Here is a 21,754-nt window from a genome sequence, read left to right as displayed (position 1 = left end):
AACAAAATAAAACAATAGCTTTATAAGTTCAATGTATTCTTAGCTTTCCATGGGTATCATTTATCTACCAATCTGTTGCTAATCCTCAATAAATGCAGGGAAATTGGGATGGCCTTAGCATAAATTCTCCTGACTAGTAAATCCCATCAGGCAACTGGTTTTTTGAAGTGGAAGTAGTCAAATTACACTGAAATATAAGAAAATGGCAACATATTTTTGATGAGATATGTATCTTCATCAGCTTGATAAAAAAGACTAATAGTACTACAAATCTAAGCTACACAAAATCTATCCATAATATGTAAGACTACATTTAAATTTCATCCCAAATCTTCGTTTATCCTAAAAACTATTTTTAGGTTACTATATTTTTCATTATTTTTATTTTAAAAAAGATGAAAACTTGGGAAGCCTGGAGGCTCAGTCAGTTAAATGTCTGCTTTTGGCTCAGGTCATAATCTTAGGGTTCTGGGATTGAGTCCTGCATCAGGCTCCTTGCTCAGCAGGAAGCCTGCTTCTCCCTCTGCTCACTGCTCCTCCTGTTTTACTCTCTCTCTCTGACAAATCAATAAATAAAATCTTTTTAAAAATAATAAATATTAAAAATTAAAAAATGAAAACTCAACTTTTTTTTCCTTTTCAGGATATAAGACATCAAAACCTAACCCAAAGCTGTAGTTGTTATGGAAGACCAGTAAACTCATCCTGCAACAAGGGATCTGGCCCTCAAAGATTATGTTAGACCACCTAAGTAAGTAGAGGATATTCTGTAAACATCAGAATAAGAGATTATTTTGAAAGGTTATAAGGTATAAATAATCATAAATAATAATTTTTTTTCAGAAACACTAGAATTATGTTGGGATGACTTCCAGCTTTGGAAAAGATCATTACAATGCACTGTTTTTATACAACATAAGCTAATATTTCTCATTGTATTTAAAATTCAATTTCATTTTTTCATCATTAGAAATCAAAAGCTCTTTCTGGAACAAAATTTTGCTATTTGATATTCTTTTTTCCCTCACCTTATGGCATACACCCACATGGGTAGGGTTACTCAAACAAATGTTTACACCAAAATGTGCAAAGAGTTAGATTGTAGTGAAAATATATTTTTAAAAGACTTTAAAATTCCAGGCTAGCCCCAATTTATTCAGTAAAATGTCAAAAACAGGAAAACTTCAAATCTTCCCATTTGCCCATTCTTACTCGCACATATAGAAACAGAAAAAAGCTATTCTACACCTAATACCTATGCAATGTTTGTTTCCTGATGTTAGTGGTCAGTCATAACCAGGCACTTGGTTATGTTACTTAATGTACTACATATCTGGCTTGCTGCTGCTTCGTCATTGAGATTTAGGACTGACAGTAATTTTCTTTTCAGGTTAAGTCATATGACGCTTTCCTATAGGAATAGGTTCTATCACAGGAGCCAATTATTCAAATCTAATTCAACAGACTCAATAATTCTCCTCAGTTTTATCTTGGGCATTCTATATTCCTTTCTCTACACCTAGTGGCTACGTAACAATTCAATTACCAAAGTTCTTCATCCAGAAAGTGCAGTTGATTTCCGGTAATTCTTATTCTGTTTGATTTCTTTTTTTCTCCTGGTTTAACACATGCCAGTTGGTGTTGACTGAGTTAAAAATCTTGAAATAAGCCTGGCACTGTGTCACTATGTAGGTTAAGAAATGAAAAAAAAATTTAATAAAATACACACTAGAAATGGAAAATAAGATTAGTGGTGACATTTCTTGTCATGAGGGCATTTTTCGTCTATGTGCACAAAATAAAACAAGCTCAGTGCAGCTGAAGAAAAGAGGAATGAGGGAGATGATATAAATTGAAAGATGAAAAGGCAGAGGGTGAGTGTAAAGAAGCATGTTGAGAGCGCAAAGGGTCAGCTGGTAAGAAAGCAGCTCCAAGAACCTCAGAAGGTAAAATCCCAAGTAACAGATCGAGTGGGTAAAAATCAAGGTTCTGAATAAAAGAGCAATACATAAGCAACTTCAAAGAAGATTAAAAGTACAGTAAGGTGATAAAAGTATTCAGGTCTTTGGAATGACTAGGAATCTTGGGGAATTGCAATAATGAGAACACTGTCAGGGAAAAGTCCTTATATATTAAAATCACCTATCACAATCTGCCAGCATGGACATTAGAATAAATTTCTTGTTTTTCAAGAATGAGGTATGTCTTCTGGTCAGATTTAGGTTCATTTCTCCTCCATTTCTCTAAATAATCTTTCTCTGATAAAATAGGCATATATATATATATGTACATATATATATATGCTTATACACAAATATAAAGTGGAACTTAACATTCAAAGAGTCAATGAAAATAGACTTAATATTGGGACTTCATGAAACTTATTAGTAATCTGGAATAGTCTAGCCGTTAAATTTGGAAATAAATTCCCACAAATTTTATAGGTACATTACTTATATCTACAAATAATAAATTCATTAGCAATCAGCAATTATCTGATTAAATTATCCCGTACAAGAAGTAAATTTAAATGAATCAGAAAGACATATATTTGGAGAGGAGGCCTAAAGCAAACTCCCTTTGTGTCGGTATTGATTAAATGAATCAGACAGTGAATGTCTACTTAATTTTTGAAAAGTACCCAAAGACCCTCTTAAAGATTCATTCCCTTTGGGAATCTGCAGGTTAGGTAAGAAAAATACACATAATTAACATTTTTGGAACTTGTCTACCCTATTTTGTACTCTTGTGCTCCATAGTTTCAATAGACTTCTTTAGAAAGAGCACTGTAGATTTAGATATATAGTCATAACTAATAAAAGCTAACAACTATTCAGCCCTTTACAATGAGAAAGGCACCTTGAATGTCACAGATTTTGCAGATGCTACAACACAGGGCTGGGAACTTACCTCACTCTTCTATCTCCTTTTTGATTAGATTTTGACTAGATTACATAAAGTATAACTTCTTATCAATAAGAAAAAAAAACTTGACAGAAAAATGGTCAAAACATAGGGACATACAATTCCTAGGAAAAATATAAACATCTGAAAAACTGATCTATGCTCTCAATAATCAACAAGATAGAAATTGAGGTAATAATGTAATATAACTAGAAAATAATTATAATCGATAATTGATTATATCTGGTTTGGCACTGGGAGAGACAAATGATCACTTATATGTTGTTGATAGAGAAAAGTACTATAGCAAGATGTGTCAAACCCAAAAGTGAGAATTTGGTGAACCAATAATTCTTTTCCTAGAAACATACCTGTTAGAAGTATTTACTTGTGTATACAAACATATCACAAAAGAAGTTCACTGCAGCACAGTTAACAGCAAAAATAAGAGTAAATTGCTCAATAATGAGGGAATTCTAAATAAAATTATATCATATTGCTACTACAGAAAACTCTGAAGTAATTAAAAAGAACAAGATAAATCATATGAAAAGAACTCCAAGGCATATTTTAAATTTAAGAAAAAAAATTCAGTAGCAGAAATAGATAAAGAAGTTGCACTGTTACATTGTAGAAGGCACTAGAATTCCTAAAATTCTAAAAGCTAAAAGCAGGTTTGCCTGTTTTAATTCTATATACTTCAGGGTTTTAGAATAATTTATCAAGTGTTTCTGTATTACTCATATAATTAAAAAGTAATACAAATATAAAATTCTTTATGAGTCCTGTATTTCTCTCAAGGAGCTATGGGATTCAATTATACATCAAAAATTGTTTGAATTTTTTATAACCTATTTTGTATATATGTTTAAAAATGGCTTAAGAAAATTAAAAAGTCTCCAAAAATATAATAACCCCACTATATAGGAAAGAACAGCACATTTAGAACCATAAAACTTTGCATTTACTTTTTATATAAACATTTATAAAAATCCCTTAAAATCTGAACCTCATTTTTTCCCTATTCAAAATCATGTCTCTCCTGCTTGACTTCTTATCTCCATAATCATATCTACCCTAACTCAACTTTCAGAGCTACCACCAAATACAAAGTAATTCTATAAAATTCACTTTGCAAACAGCAGAGTAATTAGTATACTGATTGGGCAGATGTATATATTTAAGTTGAGACTATTGGGGAAAAATACATAACAACCAAAGTTCTTTTTATTTTTAATGTAACTCTATGCAGAAATATATGAAAATTCAAAAACAAATCTTAAGATTTAGCTACTTAATTTTTTTACATCTGAAAATATTATCATCAAAAAATTGTTATAAACTGAAAAAAAAAAAGGCATTGGAATAGTTTCAGAAGTCAATATCAAAGTTTTACTACCTGCCTATACTCAAAAAGGCTTTGTAAAACTAAAAGAAGAACATTCAAAATACTCTCGAAAGATACAGGGTTGGTTAGCAGCTTGTTGTAATTATTGTATGAATGTACAGAGACAAGGTAACTGTAATAAACAGAAACTGTATTTCTGTGCTGTTTTAGAGAAAAATCCATTAAAACCATTCCCAAAGATGAATAAATGTTTCAACTTAAAATTGCTTAGGTTAAAAATCATGTCAAATAATTAAGATAGATGAGAGGTATGATAGCTGCATACATGCAATCAAAGAAATGCATTATAAAGATGGAAGTTCATAATTGCATTAAATTAAACAAAAAATAAATCATTTGTTTCTCTAACATTTACCCAGTATTTTTCACAGAAAATAACTTGACTAATAAGCAAGTGCATGGCTTGAAAGTTAATGTGCACAAATAGTTCTGATGGTGGAATATGAAATGTTTACTTTAGAAAGTGACAGCTTACAAAAGGGAAAAAAAGAGAAAGGGAAGACACAGTAAGAAAATGATTTAGATTGAAGGTTATAGCAGCTGTGCAAATAAAGAAAATGGTGCAATCAACAGTTCACATCCTTCTGATGGATCATTGAAAAAGCTCTGTGTAAATAGTTTTGACGTTCAAGCTCCTGTTGAAAATAATACAGTAAAAAAATGCAAGCAAGAAGCTATAAAGTATGAAGAATCTCACAGTCACTTTTCCTCCAGCATATACAGGCCACTGATCAGCTGATTTATATGCTAAAAATGTAACTCTCAGGATTAATGATTTTTAAAAGTGACAGAGAATTGCAACCTTTGGTGGAAAGCTTCGTAAAGGTTGTATGGATAATCTGTTGTCTTGGATCATGGGTACTATGCAAATGATAACATGATGGCCCAGACTTCAGCTTCAATGTTAAATCAAGTCCCCAAATGGAGAAATTTCTCTCACCTTAAGATTTTTTAATAAAATAAAGTAACAAAAGTTAATGGTCTGCCAGATGTTCACCACGGGGGGTTTGCTTCACGGAAATTGAAGAAGGAACTTAATTTTGAATTTATGGGAACATCGCCCCGTTTTTCCTTGTTTGCTCCACGTTGCTTTTCAGCTTTGTTGACCAATGCCAGAAGCACCACAATGGGACTCTTTGAGTGCTATTCATCTCTGCATTAGAACAAGATGTGTTTCACTTTCCTTTTATTTATTTTTTTTTTCCTCGCCAAGGTACAGCTAGAAGTAGTAATATTATTATTCTGAGACTGACAATTGCTCTGACAATTTGTGATCAGTTCAACAGAAAGTGAATCAAATGAATCAATGAAAATATCGTAAAGCAGAGTCAGCTATTCAAGCCACAGCATTCTCTGAAACAAGGCACTTTATTTTTCAGCTGCTAGATGGAGAGCATTGTATGCGCATTGTTCACTTCTTAAGCATTTTTGAAAAGGAAATGAAATGGAAACATTGTACTTGGGGGGTCTCCAAGAGTATATAAAGATAATAGTAGAGGAATCAATTTTTTCAAGGAGTCTTAATTAAGGAGTTGAGGACCTGTGCGATGTTGCCTTTGAAGGGGGTTTGAAGCAAGAAGGAGAAAGAGGAAGGAAAAGAGGGGAGATGAGAATGAAAAAAGAATAAAACCAATCAGCTATTCTTTCAATTATAGAACCATAATTATTTATTATTTAAAGAGTGTGTTTAACATCTATCTATATGCAGAATTTTGCACAAATTCTAATTCAGTCCCTACTCTTTTCTTCAGTGGCTCCCAATCTTTGAAGTACAAATAGAAATCCCTTAAGAACTCATTACAGTTATGGACTCATAGACCCCACCTGTAGAGAACTTATATTTTGGAAGGTATCTCAGGAGACTTCTTAAGATGGTGCATGACCTCATACTGGCAAAACGCTGCTTTAGATTCTTAAAACAAGAAAAATAATAAGATCCATGATAATTTTACCTAACAAATAAATGTGGGTGGCTTTCTTTTTCCTGACAGCAACAAAAATAAAACTAAAATTTTAAAATATGAATCTTGTTATAAGGATATTATGGCTAATTCAAAGAGAAAATGGAAACTTAATAAATATTTGTTGAATGTTCAAGTGAATGAAAAAATGTGCACACAGATTTAACCAACATCTGTTCTCTGAATACTTAAATTTTCTAACCCGAAATATGAACCCTACTTAAAACTGATGAGCTTTCTTCACAAAGCGTAATTTAAAACCAGTTGCTGCGTTACCTTAAACCAAAGTAAGCAAAAGAAATGCATTAGCAGATAGTACATACAAAATTACTTATATTCTTTTTCACTGGAAGATATTAGCCTAATGCATTCATCCTTATTAATTGGTGGTGAAAGCAAAAAATGCTCAGTAGCCCCCACTGAAATAAGACAGGGAAAAGATACATGATTTGCCTATTTTTCCCCCTTTTAAGGGCAGTTTTTCCCCAAACTTCAATCACTTACATAATCTCATCATAATTCTGGCTATATCCTTATAAGATATGTCACATATCATGACAAAGAATACAAATATTTGCTATTGACACTACCTATTTGATTTCACACTAATTCCAGTTATCTCATGAAATCTCTGGTTTATTTTGCTAGCTGTTATTTTCCTACCCCCACATTTAAGTTAAAAATCTCAACTAATTAAAGTTAAAAAGTGCTTGTTTTCCTACTACCTAAAATTAGCTCATGTCCTAGAAGTGATCATTGATTCCCTGCATTTTCAGAATCCATGTTCAAAGAGCCCCAGTCTGAGAAGAACACTGCTCTTCAGATAATCTCACACCCACCTATGAATGAAGGACAGCTCCAAATCTTTCCACATACAAGAAATTCTCAAAATGTTAGAAAATACTTTAATCTTAAAGAGCCAAGCATTAATTATCTCTCCCCAACAATCTTTGACAAGGATTATATATTAAGTGGTGACTTTAAATATCTTTGTTTACACACACACACACACACACACACACACACACACACTCTCTTCCAAAATTTAGCCTGTGTTGAAGAACAGAAACCCAGGCAATCCCCAGGATCATTCCCCATGTTATAGAGGGAAAAAACGTAAAACTACATGATTCAATTTGCCAAGGTAACTCAGACTAAAATGAGATGGACATTATTCCTAAATCACCAACATAAGCATCTCTATCCATAGGTTTGCTTAAGGAGAACTGGCCTTAGCATGATGAGTCACATATTCTAATTTGCTTAAGTCTACTTTGTATGTGGTTTATTTTATTGTGTTAAGTTTTACATAGTTATTTTTATTTTATGCCTGATTTGGGGGCTTAGAAGAAAATCAGATAGTTGCTAAAGTGTCATTAAGTATAAAAGAAGATTATATATGTTCTTATTTTATATCACAGAAAGAGAAATTCAGGGATAGGAAAGAAAGGATTGCCCTCAACCTTCAAGGCTAATACTGAAATTTATCTTTACACTGAAAATATACTTGCATCTTTAGGCATTTGAACAAAGTTTAATACAGCAGCGTTTTGCTTCAAATTAATCTGTATCTCATTTCAAAATAATAAATCAGGCTCTTGAGGAAACTGAATAATATATGGGTATTATCAACACCTTCCCATATGGTGAATTGGGCAATGAATGCCTAATTGGATCATGATCTGTTTGAAACTTTTGCATTGTTTGTATTCCCTTAGAAGGGGAATTTCATCTCATAAGCGATCTAGTCCTTCTCCTTGTCCTTGCTAGAGGTACAAACTGTCCTGCTTTGTCCATAATATACCATGAAACAAAGATTTAAGACTTACACATTACTTAAATGTGATTAAAACTCATTATAAATAACTTTATCAAGTTAATAAAGTATTTTGGTTCAGACTAGAACCAAAGAATGGAAGTACACAAAACTTGTGATGAACAATATTTTAACTTTAGGTTTAGATATGATCTTACACAAATCTATCCCCACTTAGCATATAATGAGACAGCCATAGCCACTCCCAGAACAAGTACTCAGGAAGCCCACACTTTCCTCTGAGTAACAAGGCAACCAAATTATTAAATCACAATGACAATATAGAGACGTATGGGTAATGAAGGAAAGAACACAAAATTGACAAAGCAATGAAGAGAAAAACAACTGTCTAACTGATGAGGTGCCCTAGGAAGGTGTTTTAAAATTCACAATATCAAAAGGTATCTTCTCTTACGACTACCATATAACACTAATAGCAGGTGTGGATTAATACAAGTAACCCTATATGAACCAGTAAGCATGCAATGGGGTGTAATAAGTATTTTACACTCAATATCTTATTTCATATTTGTAACCACAGAGCATAGTAATACTCTTATGTTACAAACAACGAAGTTAACAGTTACAGAAATTAAGTAAATACCAGAGCCACCCAGCTAGTTAATAATGGAATCAGAACTCAAACTAGATTTGTTTGATCCTAATACTTGGAAGTCTTGACCACTAAACTCACATCACTTTGTGAGCAAGTCCTTCAAAAATCATGGGCAGAGAATATAGCTTCCTGTTCCAAACCTTACATCCTTTTGAAATTTTCAGTTTATCACTTAAATTCCTGTGAAGGCTACCTATACACAAAAACAACAGTAAATGTTTATTTTACTGCTAAAGCTTTGGAACCTGTCCCCCAAAATTAAAGTAACATTTTCACACTTTCCATAAAGATAGTGACATTGATCCTCTGGCTTTATGTACCACCATGATATCTCCACAGTTTGAGAATGACAACACATATTGTTAAAGAAAATGAAGTTATAAAGATAAGAAATTTAAAAAGAGGAAAATAGAATATTTGAAATTGCAAAGGAATAGAATATTTGAAATCACAAAGAAAGTTAGTAAAATGTCTTCCCAATTGTGGCTTTACCAATTGTGTTTTTGTTTTTCTGCATAATTGTTATATATGAATAAAATTGTTAAGTGCCACACATATATTTCCACACAGAATAGCCCTAATCCCTTCAAGCAAAAGAGTCTACTGGAATTATTACTTCCCCAGTTTTCTGAACCATTTAAACAAGTCTATGGGATGCTTTAAAGCCCATACTCTTTAATATGTGGAAGGAAGAGTAGAAATACATGTCCTTCCGGATCTTGGCAATTTGTGAACATGTGAAGCAATTACAAAAGAACTTGCCTGAAACTTGCTAAAAATGCAAAGGAGAATGTACGTGTGAGATACATTAACTTTCAAGTCAGTAAGGGGTGGTTTGAAAACTTTAAAATGAAATACACATTGCATAATATAAAAATTCTAAAAGAATTTGTCCTAGCACATTACACCACTTCAGCAATATTTCCTGAACAGTGATCTCAGAGAAAAGTTACCTATGTGGTATACGTGTGTGTGCGTGTGTGTGCGTGTTTGTCTAGTATTGGTTTCAGTGAGACAGATAAATTTAAGATTTTTTTTTAAAGGTTTTATTTATTTATTTGACAGGCAGAGATCACAAGAGAGGCAGGCAGAGAGAGAGGAAGAAGCAGGCTCCCTGCTGAGCAGAGAGCCCACTGCAATGCGGGGCTTGATCCTAGGACCCTGCGATCATGACCTGAGCAGAAGGCAGAGGCTTTAATTTAGCCCACTAAGCCACCCAGGTTCCCCTTAAAAAAGATTTCTAACTCAATGATCTAGTTTATCTTGGAAGTAGGTTTTTACTAGAATTTTTATTGACTGAAGTTAAAGTTTTAAAAATACATTAAATCACATATCTCTGCATTCTCTTGGTATATAGTCAACTATAGTTTTGCCACATAGTACACTTCTCAGTAATGTCATACCTATGGTTGGTAGTGCGCGACTGTGCAAAAAATAAATGGCAGGATGACACAGCATGCTTAGTAGATGTGGAACACATATTTGGACCCAAGATTTTTAGAATGTAATCAGTTACATGATTCACAGCATCCAAGAAATAATAATAAACCACTAACAGTCGGGACTTTCTTTCCCTTCCACCCTTGGTTTCTCATCCACTTTCAAAGTGTCTGGAGTCATCACTGACATCTCCCTACTTCAGGTCACATATTTAATAATCAAGTCCCATAGTCCACTGTCATGGATCCTTCAAATCAATTTCTTCCTTTCTACTCTCATTGCCACCACCATATTTCAGACTTGCATTACTACAATCTGTTCTGTCACAATGCAGCCTTCACGCTAATCAATCCTGAAAATGCCATCAGGTTAATCTTCATAAAATGCAATTCTGGACATGTCACTCACCTGCTCAAATATTTTCAACAGCTCCCCAATGCCTAGAGAATAAAGTCTATATTTAGCTTAGAATTCAAAGCATCCCCCGTATTATAATTATTGGTGGATATTTGGTTTCTTCTTAAGTGGTAGGACCATTTTTTACTTTTGTGCCTATAAATTAACAGGCAGAGAAACTTACATATAGAAGCATGTATTCATTCTTACAGATTCTATCATGACTCACATATCTACCTTTCTTGACTATCTAACATTCAATTATCATAGGATTAAGCTCTCTTTTTTAAAGTTTCTTCTGGACTATAATATTCATTGCTTCAGAAATTTTTCTACCACAGCTTTACAGAATTAAGTATCAGAGGCAGTTTCTCTAAAGTAGCCATCGCTTTATTCTATATTGTTGATATGAGACAAAGAAGAAAAGATATTCGGTTACTTACCTATGGAGCATAAAGCCCTTGGAGTCAGAGATTGACTCTAATCTGTAGTCTTCCTCATCTTTCCACCTTTACTTCCTTCTCCAAATTTCTCAGTGATCTTGTATTAATCCAATAAATGTGTTTGCTAATTTCTGAATGCCCTACCACAGAGAAATTAGGTAAAAGAAAAAAAAGGGGGGGGGGCAAGTGATATTTTTAAAGGCCATATTCGTCTGAACTAATTATTTTATTTTGCAGTGAGTTAGACTCTGTGGCTAGCATTAACAGTCCACTTATTCGGGAGTAGTTTATCAATGCTGCCTCTCTCTGCACAGAGAATGATTACAGGGGAATCTCCACATGGGTAATTTAGATGGGAGCTCACTTATCAGACCACTTCTGTTCAATTCAGAACTAAAAATACTTAGGGGGTCCCATAAATGTTAAAAACCACAAAGAATAATAATAACTAACCTCTTCTTAGTACATGTGTTCCTGAGTACACATACTTAAAATTTTCCCAATTATAATTCAAGAACATTTCAGTTCCCTTTATTCAGAACCATTATTCAGGCTCTTCTGGAAATGTTTTATTCAGGTTGCACATCTCTCCTCTGCAGTCTCTGATTTAGGATTCAGCTCTCTGATAATGAGTGGAAATTGGGGTCTGAAAGAGAAAAACACCATTTTCTTAAATAATGCTATAGGCATACATTGTCTTAATCTGGAAAAAAAAATGAAACCCTAAAATATTTTTCTAAACTGTTAAAATGCCTGAGCTTTTGAAAACTGTTAAAATGCCTGAGCTTTGAAAACAGAGGGAAAGAAGCAAATTACAATACAATTAAACTGTATATTTTAAATATCCGTGATCACATCTGCAACATCACAATATAATCACATGAGTAACATGGAAAAATGGTCTGAAAGCAGTTTAGTGGTGTTCTCCAGGCAAATGTGCAACCTGACTAGACATGCATTGTGGGCATAAATAAAAAATAGAAAATATTTTTTTCTGTGTGTGGTGGTGACGGTCGCGGCTAATGTTGTGGCTGTCAATAATAAAGAAAAAGGCCGGATCTCAATAGGACATTTGAGCTCAACGCTTTCCCTGGGCTGTAGTTTATTCTCCTGTTCATACCTGAGGACAGTTGGGGCAGTCTCTTAAGCCCTGTAATGAGATCTGAGCAAAAACCCTTTCAAAATAAATCAGCCCTGTTTTATCCCCAGCTCAGAGAGTTGGGGCAACTCATCGTGAGACTTCCCAATTTTTCACTGTGGTACAGGCTGTTTTGCTTCAGCTGTTTCATAAACTCGAGTCTAACACATACCTACTTGGACATTCTTGGGAAAAACAGAAATAAAAACAGCCAGTCCTGGAGCATCTGAGTACTATAAGTTCAGAGGACTTGGAGGGTCCAGCTGAGGCAACAGGGACCTTCCGCTGAACGACTGCTTGCTAATGGCAGAGTTAAAGGACACGATGGACACAGAAGCAAAGTCAGACAAGTGAGGAAATGTGCTGACCCCACGATGACTTGCCCAGGAGATAAGGATGCATTTAGAACCACCTTCTTTTTAAATGACCACCATGACAAGAGCTGTTAAGTATTAAACAGGTGTGTGCTATCCGTGATTGCATTTGGATCTCCCAACTTAGTGGTGTCAGTAGAACTAATGACTGAGACAGATAAAGTGGCATACTTCCTGCATGGATTAAGATTCTGTATGAAAGCCAAAATAAAGTGCTGCACACCTGCCACATTTGAGAAAACATAGTCATAATTCCTAAGATGCTTATCTGAACTTTCTGGTCTTAAATTCTCAAACAGATCAGCTCAGAAAGATTTCAGATATTTGGAAGTTGGAGAAAATCACAAAAACTTCTGCAGGCATATATCAGTCCCAAATCTCTTACTCAGGAGAGCTTCAAAATTACATTTGCGCTGACTCCTACATGTGTGATCTGATAAGATCACTGACATATATTAATTGCTGTAAAATGAAACATAACAATGACCCAGAGTTGTTAAAACATTGGTTTAAAAATATCCCTCATTCTAATGCTGTATACTTGAGTTAAATTTAAGAATATACTCATAAACTCTTATTTTGCAGGTGAAATAAAAACTTGCTAAATACTCTGAAATTTCTCCTTAGAATTTTAAGCTACCTTCTAAATGTTATCTTTTTTTCTTTCTATAGGAGTAACACCATATTTGAACTTTTCTGACAACATCTTCTCAGCTTAGGAATTCAAAAAAATCATCTGCTCTATTCAAGTTATTTTGCTATGCATTATACAGTGTAAAGTGATAAATAACGTATTAGTCCATATCATCAAAAAACATATTCTATGAGTGAAAAATACATGTTTAGAAACATGTGGCTCAGTTGGCTAGGCGTCTGCCTCTGGCTCAGGTCATGATCCCAGGGATCAAGTTCTGCATTGGGCTCCCAGCTTAGTGTGGAGCCTATTTCTCCCTCTGACCCTCCCCCCTGCTCCTACTCTCTCTCTCTTTCTCAAATAAATAAAAATCTTTAAAGAAAAAACATAATATATATGTTAAATGCCATAAGAAGGATACAAAATAGAAAAATGAAAAAATTTTAAATTAAAATTATATTTCCAAAAATTAAAAGTTTATTATTAAGATACATTTTGGACATTTTAACAGAAATAAAAGGTAACTTTATTTTCTTAGAAAAAGTTTTTTCAGAAAAAGAAAATATTTGAAGTAATATTAAAATACACGGAATAAAGTTATCTTTGTAGATGAGTTAGAGACTCAGGTTGCCTATAACAAAGGGTACATGAAGAGAAAGTAGTTCATTAATATGCAAAGGACAATGAGAGTAAGATCACAAGCCTTTAGCCATACTATACACAAACAGTGAATCATGGAACACTACATCAAAAACTAATGATACAGTGTATGGTGACTAACATAACATAAAAAAAAAATCAGTATGAAATGTGTTCCATTAGTTGTGGAGAATTATTAACATGATTTTTTCACTAATTCACTTTATTATTTTCTTTGGCAAGTAAAAGGTAACAATATAACATTAGAAAAAATATTACATGATATCTAACCACAGTTAACCTTTCAGTGTGCACCATTTAAAAACACTTACAAAACTGAGACTATACTGAGCATCATGTTACCTGCTTTTTAAAGGACATGTTTAATATATAATAAAAGTCCTTGCATAGCACACTCTTCATATCTTTCTTTTAAATAACTGCATAAAAGTATATTTCTTGAATATATCCTAATTACATAACCATTTCTATATTTTTACACTTGACATTGCTTTCTTAAAAAGGGGGTTATTTATTGATTGATTGATTTAAAGAGAAAGAGAGAACATGAACAGGGGAGTAACAGAGAAAGAGCGGGGAATGTCAAGCAGACTCCTCACTGAGCACAGAGCCGGATATAGTGCTCCATCTCATCTCTCCAGGATCACGACCTAAGCTGAAATTAAGAGTCAGATGCTTAAAACTGACTGAGCCACCTAGCCACCCCACATTAAATTGCTTTTTATCATTACTACATACCAGTACAACAAAAATAAATATTTATTAAGTACCTACTATGTGTCAGACACTGTTCCAATAATTTTCATTAAACAGAATAAAACAGATTAATTCCATGCCCCCATGGAACTTAACGTTTTGGATATACAATAATATATTTTTTTAAAGATTTTATTTATTTGACAGAGAGAGATCACAAGTAGGCAGAGAGGCAAGCAGAGAGAGAGAGAGAGAGAGGAGGAAGCAGGCTCCCTGCCTAGCAGAGAGCCCAATGTGGGACTCGATCCCAGGACCCTGAGATCATGACCTGAGCCGAAGGCAGAGGCTTAACCCACTGAGCCACCCAGGCAGCCCAACAATAATATTCTTGTATATGCATCTGTATCATTGATTTATGTGTATCTTTACAATAAAGGCTGGATACAAACTTTCAATGTCAATAGAATTGAATGTTTTTAATGGTATCAATACATACCCCACAACTGGTATATGAGAGTCTATTTCATGAGATCATGACCTAAACTGAAACCAAGAATCTGTTGCATAACCAACTAAACCATCCAGGCAACCCTATAATGTATCTTTTTACATTGTTATTGATTTTCAGCATTTTCATTTTATTGGTTATTATTTTTTTTCAAAGATTTTATTTATTTATTTGACAGAGAGAGATCACAAGTAGGCAGAGAGAGAGGGAGAAGCAGACTCCTGGCCGAGCAGAGAGTCTGATGCGGGGCTCAATCCCAGGACCCTGGGATCATGACCTGAGCCAAAGGCAGAGGCTTAATCCACTGAGCCACTAAGTTGCCCCGGTTATTTTTTTGCATGTATGAAATGCCTACTTATCCCTTTAACGGAAAGATTTTCTTTTTTTTTTTTCATTTTTATCTCCAATTTATTTGTGACATTTCATTATAAACTAAGAAAATTCTCTGTTAGATATGTATTTTTCAAACATGTCCTCAAACCGACATTATATATGATAGAAAAATATCTATTTTTAAAAAATTTTTGTGGTAAATTTTACTAAAGAGGTTTATGGTGATTTTGGCTTCTGGTATTTTTTTTTTCTATTACTGCATATTTATTTAAAAATACAAATATGCTCTAAGCATACAAGAAAAACAGCTATACCTTTGATTCTAACTTATGATTAATATTTTACAATATTTGAGAAATCCTCCTTTTTAAGGTTTGTGTTTCCATATTCTCCATATAATTATTGTCTACTCTGATAAACAAAGTCAATGAAGAATTGTTTTTCTTTTATATTTAATTTCTTTTCAGTATAACAGAATTCATTGTTTATGCGCCACACCCAGTGCTCCATGCAATATGGTGTTTTGTTTTTAAATGACTTACTAATGTCAATAGTTATACAATATACTTATTTTTCCTCAAATACTACAAAATATTTGTTACATTTAAGTCATCAACAACTTTACATTGTGTCATATAGGAGTCAAATTTGCTTTTCTCAGAGAGCTTCCTATCTCCATACCATTAATGGACCCATCCATCATGATCCTCAATGTTTGGTTCTCAAATAGTAAGTTCTTCTCTATCAAAGCATTCTTTCTCTAAGATATAGAGTGAAAAATTAAAAAAAAAAATGGGTAAAGCCATTTTTCCTCTACACTCTCCCAACACTTCAGTAAATCCTGTCCAGGATTAAGAAAGTAGCTGCCCATTCCTTACTGATAGAAGAGAATTCTGAAGCTTCTGAAGCTCCCTCCTAATTTATCTCTAAAAGCTGATGATTCCAAAAGCCAATATTTGCTTTTTTAAAAAAAATTCTAAACATTTTACTTTCTAATATCCATGTCTTATTTTGTTTTTTTTAGTATGAATACATGGCCCAAATCTTTTAATGAACTATAACTAGGAAAAAGGACAGTAGCTGCTTACAGATAAGATTTCTATCTATAATTTAAGATTCATGCTATCTGGGTAAACCCTAAGACCTAACAAGCACTTCCATATACCTCTTCAACAGGGAGCTAGTACAGCTAAGTCCTGATCTTGAAGGAGCCATTAACCTTAATGGAAAATAAAAGAATTCCCAAGTGAGAAATGAAACTATTAAAACTAGAATGCGAAAATAGAGGCACAGGTAATTGCTTAGCCATTTTCTTCTTTCCTTGTTATATCTAAATGATGAGGTCTTTTTCTTTTTCCCTCCCCCAAGGTTTAGGTATAAAGACTTTCAAGTCATATTTAAAATATAGCTGGCTTAGGAAGAGCTCAAACTTCTGTGCTTAAATACCTGAATCTAGTTCAGAAACCATAGTGCTGCAGAGGAATATATGTTACCTGGGAACTTTTCTAACTAAATGTACCCTCCTGCACACACACAACTCCTATACTGGAGATCTTCCTATGCCTCCCGTTTGCCTTCGAAATCATTACAAGGTAGCTGTAACTTCTAATGGAAGTGTATCAAATTTCTGGGATGTGTTGAGAATTATTTCTTTATTAACCATAAGAGATTTAGAAACACCTTTACATTAACAAAGAGTTTATCATGCAATCATTCAATAAACATTTGTTTGATCAACTACTACCTGCTTAAGGCCTAGCCTATAGGAATACAACAGTGTGAAGAAGAGGTATAGGATTAAATAAGCCAGCAAGTTCCACATGGAGAGACACAGGATAGATGAAAAACAGAGCATTTTGGGACTACACAGCAAGAATATCAATTTCATCTTGGTCAGTCTGGGAAAGATGTCCAGTGAAATTGGTATCTATGTTGAAAACTAAATGACGAAATAAATTAGGAAGTGAAAGATTATATCACGTCTGGAGAAACTAAAGAAAAAAAAAAATCCAGAATGACGGGAGCGTAGAAGTCAAGTGAAAGAAAGGAAAGACACACAGAGATAAAAGATGAGGCTAAAGAAGCAAATAGGGTGATCATGAAGCACCGACGGAGACACATAAATTTGTTTGAATTCTACCAAAAGAGCACGGAAGAGCAAAGTGATTATTTTAAGCAGAAGAGCAACCCCAGTTTTTCCTCTGGAAAGAAAACTCTGACAGCAATGTGCGAAACACACGAGAGGAGGGCAAGTCTAAAGCCATGGAAATAAGTGAATTTGCAAAGGTGTTCACTTCTGAGAAAGAGTTCCAATAAGTATTAAACAACGAGAACTCTCTGGCTAACCATTGATTACTCAGCGAATTATCCAGTTAAAACACAGTGTCTTAATTGTTATACCTAATAATTGCACTGTTCATAATTTAAGTTGTTTACTATCTGAGGTTTAACACTCAGAGAATTGATTAAATTGGATAACTCCTCTCTCGGATGGAAGCAATAACCTTCAATGGAATGCTAACTACCTCTGAGAATTATGTTTAACTCAGACTTTCTTTGCCATAGGCAGAAGTAATTGATTTTAGGCTGGGTGAACTGGTTCTTAATACATAAGCCCACAGGGAGAATGTCATTTTAATAAGATGCTTCTATAAGCCACATCCTACTTAAAACAGAAGGTTTTCCCTTTGCCTTTATAAGGAAAAGCTAAAGGAGTCCTGTTTGCCCTTAAGTTCACAGTAAACAACTGTGAAGTAAAGTAACACTGAGTCGGCAATCTGCAAAGTATCTATTTGCCAACTCAGCTATCTCTGTTCTGTTTGGAGCTGAAGCTTTTCTAGGAAAATACATCTATGTTTAACATTCTTGAAAACCACTAATTAGTATACCTAAATCTGCTTATATTGGCTCTGCAGTAGTTGTTCCCTGATTTCCCAATCTATTGTTTTGTTCTGCTACTACCATAACACAACTAAAATAAGAGTATTCAAATAATTAGAAATTGGGGAGGGGAGATAATAAAACAAACAACTGCATCCCAAGAGATCAAGGGGAAAATGGAGAGTCTTCAAAAAATAGGAAATCACTGATTCATCGAGGCAGTCAGATTTTGATACTGATTCACAGATTTGACCCAATGCAAGTAAAAGCACTCAGGGTTGTTCAAGACTATTAACTGAGTTGTAGAAAAAACCATTTTTACATATACATTTCAATTCATATGTATATACCACCTGTTAAAACTTTTAATTCTTATATTTTCTAGCTCATAGAATACATTAATGTCATATATATGTTATATATATGTCATTACATATATATATATGTAATCAAGTTATGGTTGATATTATAATCCTTTAACAATAATTTTCACAAACTTTAATTCATCCCAACTTCTGGTGGTAACCTGGCTTATTTTATGTAATACATATTACATAGCATATTGAATTTACTTATGAATACACCCATGTTCATATATTTAGACCTAAATTATCAATCTACTAATGTTAATATTATACAATCAAATTTATTGCCCATTGTTCTTATACCTAGTTTACCAAACTCTTATATCTAGTTTACCAAATATCCAAATTACCAAATAGTAATCTAGTTACTAGTTTATATCTAGTTTACCAAAATCCCACATATAGCCCATTTTTAGGCATTTACACAAAATTAAACATTTGTTTTTTAAAAATAATAGCTTTAAACATTTCAAGTTATACTGGTATTATACTCCTTTAACAACAATTTTCACAGCTTTAATTTATCACAAGCTGTTGCTGGTATCCTGACTTATTTTACATAATACACAGATCAATTTTTACAAATATTTTATTAGTTGTGCTGGCACACAAACATCATGGATATTAAGGTGCTGGGCTACAAGGACTTGGCTGCCATCCCCAAGGAAAAAATTATCTTGGACATAATTGCCTCCTCATGATCTACAAGTTCCACTGTCCCTATTCCTTCCTGGAACACATGGAACGGCTCGGAAGCCAAGATCTTGTTTTCACCAAATCCATGTCTCCCTCCCCCTTAGCATCCCCAGAAGTGTGGGTAAAGAGCAGGACCTCTGGAACCATCTCCCAGGCTTTAGCCCCAAGAATTACCGGGACCCCCCAGAATACCCTGGCCCATTTCCATCATCATCCTACTCAGATTCCCACATGTATAAGCAGACACAGATCCATAAGCAGAGAGAATCTGTGGATAGCAGCTCTCAGCACAAGCCTTCTTCTGAGGATCTTGTCATCAAGTCATCCATGCTCCCTGCAGCCCAGCCCCGGACTCCAACCTGCTCACCAAGATTGAAATTGATTATTGGTTATGCAGTTTGTCACTGGCCATTGTGGAGATAGAAAGAAAGAAGCAGAATACATCACAGGAAGAGGTAGAGAAAGATGATAATGCCAGAAAAGAGATGGAGGGTCTTAGGAAGAGTCAAAGACAGGAACTCAGTAAGGTGACTCTCTAACGCGAGAAAGATAATCTTGAAGGAAGAAATGAAAAAGTCATTACCTACTTAAGGAAAACTCAGTTCCTATTGGATCAGACACCCTTTCGAACCTCCCCAAGACCTAGGACATCCAAGTGTTCTCTGACTATGGTGAGACCACCCTGAGCTAGCTACAGTCCACAGACTTCAGCCCAGGGGGAGTGAGCCTGGAAGGCCAGGCCTGTAGATCTGTCACTATGAAATGCTGGTAGCAAACAATAAGAGGTGAACCAAGTTTCCTCTGGGTGGGGATCAGATGAGGTCTGAAATGTGTCTGTCAAGTGAAGACTTATCCAGGGTTCTTTCCCTATCTCCTGAAGAATTTGAAAAACTGTTCTGTGGAAGCAGAACAAATTCAAGAAAACGTAATCTCTCTTCTGATCGTCCCCACCATGACTCCATGACTTACCCTCATCCCCGCTGCCTCAGGGCTCTGGAGCTGGGGTCATTGGTCCCAAGACATCCTTTTCCCATGGTGAGCAGGGTGTGAGAATCACCTGGAGGAGGGGGAGTGGGACAGAGGTAGATTTGGTTCCATTCCCCAAGTAGAGGGGCAGCCAAGACCTTTGCAGCCCTTGGGTTGTGAGACATGGATTTTCTTCCCCATAATGAGGGGCGGGGGTACTCTTCATCACCTCTCGCACTCACTGCACAAGGCAAACCCAGTCTGGACTCCAGGAGACACAAAGTTAATGTTTGTGTCCTCCCTCTGCACACACCCCCCACAAGAAGGTTTCCAGAAGAGACTGAGAAAAAAATGAACATGGCAGTTAGTAGTTAGACCTATCAGGTATGCTGACCAATGTGTAGGTGGAACTGTCCCTCGTAGGAGGAGGGTGAGTGTGAGACACAGCAAGGCAGACAGGGAAACCCCAGGACCCTGTGTGTCAAGATCTTCTCCTCATCTCACTTTTACAGCTAACCCTACACCTGGGCCTCCTGCTTCTCTGACTCTAGCAGGAGCAGGCTCCAGCTCAAGGAGATCTCTAGCACAGAGGCTGCCCTGATCTCTAGCTCACTCTGTCCTTTGCTTGACACCCCCAGGCATGGCGTCTTCTTGCTCTAGTACCGACTTCCTCAGAAGCCGTGGTTTAAATTGGAGATGTTGCCTATACAAAACCCTAGTTCACCATAAAGCATCTAGGCAAAGTCAACTAGAACTCTACATTTTAGAACGAACTGAGGTCCTGTGCAGAACCCTTTAGACTTCCTTGGATGGGAGTAAGGAGAGCAGGCTACAAAGACATTTCTTGTCAGTATCTTGGCTATCAAGTCCCACCTACACCCATCTATCTGCCCTACCTAAATCACACTATCACACACACACACACAATATGAATGCTCTATTATTGCTAATATTTAAGTAAGAGTAAAACAAAACACAGCGAAAAAGAGTGGATTTCTGTGTGTGTATGTGTGTGTGTGTGTGTGTAGAAAGAAAGAGAGAATCCAAGTATAGATGATACTCAGATAAAGAACTATGAAGATAAATTCTTTCCTACCTTCAGACTTGAACTAAAATACCAATTCTTCCTAGGTTTTGACTCTGCTGGCCTTTGGACTAGAACTATACCATCAGGATCTCTAGCTTGCTGAATTGCCCTACAGATCTTGGGACTTACCAACCTCTGTAATCATTTAGGCCATTCCTTGATTCCTTATAATAAATCTCTTGATAGATAGATAATAATAGAGATATACAGACAGAGATACTGATGAAGATACACAAACTAAAATGTTGGAAAAGAATTTTTTATTGTATTGATGCCATTACACACACACACACACACACACATATTCCATTTCTCTGCAGTACCCTGAGTAATATACTGTTACATAAAGAGGACTGAAGATAACATTTACATCCTAACATGAGGACCAGGAGATCAACTCATGTTATTTGGTAATGAAAACAAAATGAAAAGA

The 21,754-nt window shown here is 34.9% G+C and overlaps 1 pseudogene; it reads left to right on the top strand.

Annotated features, from left to right (window-relative positions):
- Positions 1-20,209, top strand: part of LOC131831184 (dematin-like) — a 45,802-nt pseudogene extending 25,593 nt beyond the window's left edge.
- The last annotated feature ends 1,545 nt before the right edge of the window (positions 20,210-21,754 follow it).

This window comes from Mustela lutreola, chromosome 5 (genome assembly GCF_030435805.1).
Source record: "Mustela lutreola isolate mMusLut2 chromosome 5, mMusLut2.pri, whole genome shotgun sequence".
NCBI classification, from domain to species: Eukaryota; Metazoa; Chordata; class Mammalia; order Carnivora; family Mustelidae; genus Mustela; species Mustela lutreola.
Note: the sequence above shows the minus strand (reverse complement) of the source record. Positions and strands in the feature narration are given on the sequence as shown.